Genomic DNA, 8,135 nt, shown 5'->3' with positions numbered 1-8,135 from the left:
GAATAATTTACAATGTAGTTAGAGGGTATGACTTGGTGTGGAAGAATAGAATGTCAGGGTCTGAAAACTTGGATCTATAAACCCTTATGAGTATGCAGTATAACCTCAGGCACATCCCTTATCAACTACATTTGCAAGATTATGAGGATATTTCTGACCTATTTTCTAGGACTTCTATTGAGAATCACTGATAAAAATTATTATAAAGCACCTTGTTCGTGATCTTATATGTAAAACTGTCCTAGCATTGTTCATGAATTTTACTTAAAACTTTATTTCCATGCATATAACTTTTCATATTCTAGGGTTTAAATTTGCAACATTTGCAAATTGACTATTGTAATTAAGAAGGGCCATAGGCTAACTTTTAAAACTTTTGCCGTCATCTTTCCAATGACATTTTGGAGGTTCTAAAATTAATTCCCTAATAAAGATCTTAAATCTATTTATTGTATGGCTATATAAGCAGATATTTTATAACACCTAACATAAAATAACACACCATGCTCCATTGCAGAAATGTATAGTATATATATGTATATACAATACATATCTAGAAAGCATAAAACAAATTATGTAATTTATGGAATAACATCCTGGATATATACGTTGACATTATATTGTGTTTATACACAACACTTTTAGTGAGAGTGATTAATAAGTAAATTACATATGAAATGGTTTTCTGCATGTTACAATTATAATGATCTAAATGGTTAATTGTAAACACAGCAGTGATAATACTGAGACTATAATTTAGTTAGAACTTAGTGTGCTTGAGTTGTCAGGCACATTTCTTATATTTGTTTCTTAGAGATAGGGAGAAGGAGATGTCATTATTATTTTATTAATAGAGAGCCCTCAAAGGCCTATGGCAAATTATTTGCGGCATATAAAAATGCGGATCTCCTAAGAGTAAAATGCAAACTTTGGCTTCTAAGATAAGGCAGTGCAACTATCCTTTGCCAATCTCTACTTTTATTATTTAACAGAGTTCTCTAACTACAGCGTCAATTTTATTTAACTTGCTGCAATGATACTTAAAATGTAGTCCCTGGACAAATAATTTTCACAGCATATAAGAACTTGTTAGAAATGCAAAAGTTTACACCCCACCCTGTGTTCATTGACTCATAAGTTGTATTTTGTTAATGCCTGCTGAGTAATTTCAGTGCAAGCCAATGACTGAGAACCACTGTCATAAAAAATAGGGTGTTATACTTTATTCATTTTAGCAAGTATTTGAAGCACCTATAAGATGCAATTCATAAAGTAGTTCAGAGAATGTTTTAATTTTCTTTGGATCATTTGAATGCTATTTAACACAACTTTTAATCAACAGTTTTATAAATTTCAACTTTTTCTCCCTCTTAAACCTCCCAAGCAGTGTTTCGGAAGATACTTGCCAACTGAGACAGACGACTCAATGCAAGGACATGCGGATGTGATGCTACTCAGACTCTGCAGTGCTGAGGATCTCCAGGGTCACAGTTGAAAGTGCTTAAGAAGCTTAGGACTATTAGGCTAATCAGTGATGTTGTGTGTGGGAGGGGGACTCAAGATACCAAGGGTTAAACTTGGGATGGGTACATGGTATCTCTACTTCCTGCACTGTCTTCCTGATTCATGAATTTAATAATTTTAGAACCCTGGGCTCATCAGCCAATAAAAAATTATCCCCAGTGAAGAGTGAGGGTAAAGTGAGACCATATTGGGTTTTGGGGATTGAACCCAGGTTGGCTGCATGTAAGGCAAAAGCCTTATCTTTTATACGATCACTCTAGCCCAACCCCCCAACACTCTGTGATACAAAAGTAACCCTATGTTTCCATGCTCAGAAAATTTAACACAACTAGAGTTTGATAGAAGATTGATCTTCAATCTCCAGCCTTAAATCAATTTCTATTGTTTATAATTTGCCTGGTTTTGGAACTTTATTAGAGCAACCTGAACTAACGGAGAAAAAGAAAAGCTGAATAATTTTTTAAAGTGCTATCTGCATTATTTAGGGTTGTACTACTCGATATATAGTTGCATACTAACTGCATTAGTGCTTGGAAATACATAATCTTGGACCATACCCCAGATATATTGAACTGCATTCTATGTATTAACAAGATTCCCAAGTAATGCTGAAATAGTGCTGCTTAAATTGTTTCAACAAAAATAAAAGCACAGTCGCTTAAACAGAAATTTATATTTATTTCATTAAACATTCAATGAAGGTATGAGTCTAGAGATAAAGGAAATTTCATACATCTGTGGACCTATAATGTCAGCTGAGCAGCTATTTAAAAAAAAATTTAGCTAAGTGGTGGGGAAAAGGCCAGAAAACCCAGGTTCTTTCACCTCCTTAAATATACGGCCTGAGGAGAAACACTGTATGTTCAGAAATTAGTACAATGATTATACCTATTACAAATGAGAGCATGTAATGAACCAAGTGATACTGAACCCTCTTAGAAATCTCAATATTTATCATCATCATCATCATCATCATCATCATCATCACCATCATCATCATCATCCCGTTGATGTCAAATTTCTTGAGCGGTCTCAGTAATATCTCCATTCGTCCAAGCCCTAAGATTTTAGAAGCCTCTCTCTACTCGTCCTTCCAATGATGCTGTAGTGGTGGCTCTTTCAGGGTCAGAGGAATGAGACCCAGCTTGTTACTGGTTTTGGCATATTAATACACCACGGGGACCTTGCCAGGCTCTCCCAAGTGGGCAGGAAACTCCCAGTAGTTTGCCAGGTTCTCCCAGAGGGAGAAGTAGGCTATAAGATGTCGAGCAGCTGCAGATCGGCCACGTGCTTCATGTAGCTGGCTTTTGAGTCTCTGGATGCTGGCCATTGACAGGATTACACGGCGCAGGGGGCAGTCCCTGGGTGTGACCGCTTAACTACTGGGAGATGGGAAATCTGGGCGGAGGCCCAGTCCCAATCTGAGCAGCCTTGGAGGTCTCAGCCCTGGGTCCCACACACCTGGGTTCCTCTGCCGGTTCCTTCATGTGTGAGGCTCATCCGAACGTGTGGAGAGGGGCCTTGAGCATGGCTGTGGCTAGGCTCTGGAGGTCTTTGGCTGCCAGGAGCTCTGTTTGGGGCAGGGAGGGAAGCTGGAGTCCATCCCCTCCAAGGAGGCCCCAGGAAGACAGACAGGCACGTGGGCAAGAGACTCTCTGCCAATATTTATAAACAAAGGAAATGTCAGTAAGTAGGAAACCATTAGTGTCTACCATATCTGTATAAGACAGACCATTTGCATTCAATCTTGTGAATCCAATGAAGATGTTTGTCAATCTCATTTCTAACCTACATTAAGTACTGCCAAAAACAAGGTAACATTATAAATAGTCACGATATTTCATAAGGAAGGAGTAATATAAAAGATTAAGATTACTCTGTTTTATATTGTTGAATATATTTTATAAATAGCATAATACAACTTACCTTTAAGTTCTAGGATGTAATTTGGAAGCTTGAGAGAAACCGAAATTAAAGAGAGAGAGAGAGAGAGAAAAAAAAAAGTTCTAGGATGTAAATATTTCCCTCTTAGCTTAAACATGCTTTTTAAACATACCATATTATTTTTTTAAAAAATCTGTGTTTTATGCCTTTTTTCTGTAGCCAGCAGGGTTTCCTAGAAACTTTGACAGCATTAAGCCATCAGGTCTGGTTGACTGAAAATCTCAGAGAATTGTTCTGAGCATCCTTTGGGAGGCCCTTTGGGCCCTGCAACTCCAACAAAAAGAAAAGATAAATAGTGGTTCTTTAACATTTTAGTGAAAAGTCACCAAAAGATCCTTATAATGTAAAAGAAAGTTGACATCAACCAATAATGTTATGTGCTACTGTGTTCTTAAAATCTGCAACTAATATTTCATAAGAGTAAAGTCAAATTGGCCTATAAATAATATGTTTAATATACATGACCATATAACTATAATATATAGCAAATATATTATGTTAATTTTAGTATATTATATTATATTATGTTATGATAATATAGTAATTCCTTTACTTCATGAGAAGTGTGTGTTTAAACACTCAAACACTCTGAGTACTAATGTGTGCTTGAAGTCTGAACTGGATACTTACCACTATTTTCACTTCTTTGCTCACACCTACCACAGAAAAACCAACAAATTTTATTTTCTAGGTTTAATTCCAAGGTATTTCATTTTCTTTCTTCACATATTATCCAAAACCCTGCCATATAAATGGCTTGACCTGAGTCTTAGTCTTGGGTGTACCTGGAAAGTAAATTATGTTCTCATTTTTATGCCACTGTGCTCATTCCTTTCAAACTTTTAGTTTTATTTATTATATAATTATTAACTATTATAATAGACATTAATTCATCACTTCTGGTACAAGAGTGGGACCACTCATTGTCATGAAAGTCTATTTTAGATTATTTTCATTAGAAAGTGTAGTGCTTTGATTTTATGAGAACAGAGCTTATTCTATATTAGATTTACCATCTCTAACCACAAGTCTTCACCAAAAGCATCATTCATGGCTAGACAAGATTACCTATTAATATTCATTATCATCAATTTCCACAAAATATTGCTTTAGACCAAAACTGATTTTACAACTTACAAAGCATCCTTTATTCGCACATAACTTCCTGACCATAATAATATGTCCCCCAACCTTGAAGTAACTGATTATATAAAATAGTGAAATAAATCCTATTTATATTGTTTAGCATAGCCCAGATTTTGTAAGTCTAGAGAAATAATATCTTTCAGAATGTGTTGAACACTCTGAATCGAAGCAAATATATTATATTTCTTCCATATCTCATTTTCATCATTACAAGGTATAGAAATGGGAATGGGAATGGCATATCTTTTGGCTAATCTAATAATCATAAGTTGTCCCTAAATTCTTGTGTTTTTCTTGTTTGTGTCTTAAATTCTAAGAGAGGATATAGTAATCATTCCATGAAGTTGGAAGCTAAACAACTTCCTGATCTTTGTAACAGTGAACAAGTATTCAAAGAAAGGAGTACTTTACTGAATTAGGTGATTGCTGACCTTATCTGGGAGAAATTAAGTTCCTAGTACCCAAGTACACAATATTTGTAGATAGAGCTATGCATTACATGCAGATGTTCCCCTAGAGCCATTTTATTGATTTCATTTTCTAATGATAACAAATTAATAAATTAATTATAATATAGCTGTGAGTGTGATGTGCAATGAAAGTTGAAGTCACCTTATTTGTCAAAGATACATGACCTTTGGATCACACAATCAGAAACAGTTTGAGATAAGCAAGACACTCACCCTAAGGCATACAAATTAACAAAGCAGCAAAAAATTCAGGAATCCATATGAACCATATTTTAGTCCAATGTTTTGAAAGATGAAATGTCAAGATCCAGAGAGATAGTAAAGAAGTTAAAGTGCTTGTCTTGTGAGAAGAAATCCTGTCTAGATCCCTGCTCCTACATATGGTCCCCTAAGCAACACCAAAAGTGATCCTTAAGAGAGAGCCAGTAGTATTCCCTAAGCACTACACAGGTGCCAGAATCCAGCCCCTCTTCTGCGAAATAAATGACTTAAAATAGAATTTTCTACAAAGGGCTACAATGATCAAACACCAAAATTTTAAATGAAAGCGGTATCTGAGCCTGTTCTTTTTATGACTCACTCCCTTGAACTATCTTAATTTCAAGTCTATTGGTTCTTGTCTCATGACAAATTTTGCTAGGTCGTTCTATTGCCAGTTTTGTAAACCTGGGAGTTGTGCGGCTACAATTTCTTACCTGAAGGATTTCAGAGTAAACAAATTGTTCAAAGGAAGGACTTGTTCATGATTTAGAAGGCAGAAGTGAAATGTGAGTCTCTATTCCCAGAATGGATTTGTTCTCAGAATGATCCAATGCCTTGTAGCGTTCCTTTATCCTCCTCTCTGCAAGTAGCTCTTTTATCTGAAATCTCAGGACCTACACTAGACATTCTCCTTCAGACCCATATACAGCTATCCAGAGGCAACAACTTCCTATAGATCTTGAAGCAAACTCTCCATTCCCAGAATGTGCAGTTTTAGAAGGGCTGATATCACTTTCATTTTATTTGCTGAATCTCTAACTCCTTGAGACCTGTTTTACCAGAAATACCCACAATTTTGAGGATGATCTAAATTTTTAAAAATACATTAATTTTTTTCCCTTTACTCATTTTTTACTGTCTGAACCCTCAGTGATTATCTATAAGAGAAAAAGGAAAAAAATCCTGGAAGCTGGGCCACAGAAATGAAGTGCGAAGGACCAGTGAACAGCTTTGTATTTGGTAGGTCCAGGTTTTGATTCCCGGTGCCACATGATCGATCTCCAGAGCACCAATAGGATTTACCTCCAAGTAGCATATTCAGAGAATGTAGTAGACATGAGCACTACATGGCCCCAAACCAAAACTAAATAAATAAATAAAACAGAACAATTTAAAGATTACCTCCAACAGATTAGACACAAGACTAAGATATCTGTCCTCACTACTTCAAATAGTTTTGGAAGCACTAACCAGAGCAATTAGACATGCCACATGTGTGAGGAAGACTTATATATATATATATTATATATATATATATATATATATATAAAATGACAGAAGGTGGCTAGGAAGAAGGTTCAAGGGGGTGGAGCTCACACCTTGCATGCATATGGTTCTCAATCCCAACATTTGTGGATGTAAACCTGGTGCCGCCTAAGCATCACTAGACCTAAGGAATGTTATAAAGTGAGGTCTGAGTTTTGAGCTATCAGGCCCAGCAAATGCACATACAGTTGATGGCAATGTGGTTGGCTCAGACTCCATTAACAACTGCTTGTATAACTCTCCAAATATTTCGTATGGCTCTACCATGTGATTCTATGAAGACCCTAAGTACCTATGCCCAAAACACAAAAGTATGCTCACCTCTGTTTATTGCAGCACTCGTTATCTATTTCTCTAGTGAGATAATGTGATTACAGTTTTTTGTAATGATGCTTATGCGGTAAAAATTTACAGCCCTTTAAAGACCACCAATGTGGACAACAACCTTCATCACCATCTAGGTGTTACTAGAAGTTGTCCTCTTCTTCATGGTTGCTCTATTTGCAGTCGTGAAGATATGAAAACAACCCATGAGCTCAACAATAGAAAGTAACTTAAAAATATGATATATCAATATATATCATATTAAAATAATGCTCAGTCACAGAAAAAATGAATACTTGCCTTTTTTGATAACATGAATGGAACCATAGAAAGTTAGGTCAAAAGAAATAATCAAATAAGGAAGACAAATCTCAGATGACTCACTAGTATATATAAGAAGAAAAAGACAGGAATATACCATATACAAAGAGACAACTCTTCCCATTTATACCACAGAGATGTAATTACCAAAGATAGTTGAAAAAGAAGATATTAAAGTGGCTGAAGTAGGGAGGTGGTCCAATGGATGGAATAGAGAGGTATTCCAATAGATGGAATAGATGAAATTCCAATTGATTGTGTCAATGGTGTGCTAATGTATACTTTCAAGATATATAAAACTATACTCCTTAACTTTGTACAGTCATGCAAACTATTGCTATCTCAATGTAAATAGATATGTATTAGATTCTCTCTTTTGAGAAAGTAACATGTAATTTGAAAGATAATCTGAATTATTATATTTTGTTGCTAATTTTACTTTCCTACAGAGTTACTGAATTTCAGTCTCCCAGTGAGAAGATCATGATCTGGGGTCGAGATACACAAATTTAAATGATGTGCTTACTACTACTTGGATAGGATTTCCTGATCTCATCTTATTAAAAATAAAAACATCACTATTTTCTAGAAACCATCTAGAAAACAAACTTATGATAATAGTATTACCTACACAGGTTTTAAAATTATCTGGAAACTTGATTATTCTTCAATGTTTTCTTCTTTCCTCTAGGGGCAGAGAAGTAATAACTTGTTCCTTTTGAACAAAAGGAAGCTGACTCTACATTTCTTTCCTTTTGTATCATTAATTTGATCTTCAGGGGACACACCTTGCAGTGCCTAGGGACTATTCTTAGCTCAACACTCAGAGATCAATCATGGTAGGGTTTGAAGGACCATATGAGAAGCTGGGATTGAACC

The sequence above is a fragment of the Sorex araneus genome, chromosome 4 (assembly GCF_027595985.1).
Source record: "Sorex araneus isolate mSorAra2 chromosome 4, mSorAra2.pri, whole genome shotgun sequence".
Lineage (NCBI taxonomy): Eukaryota > Metazoa > Chordata > Mammalia > Eulipotyphla > Soricidae > Sorex > Sorex araneus.
Note: the sequence above shows the minus strand (reverse complement) of the source record.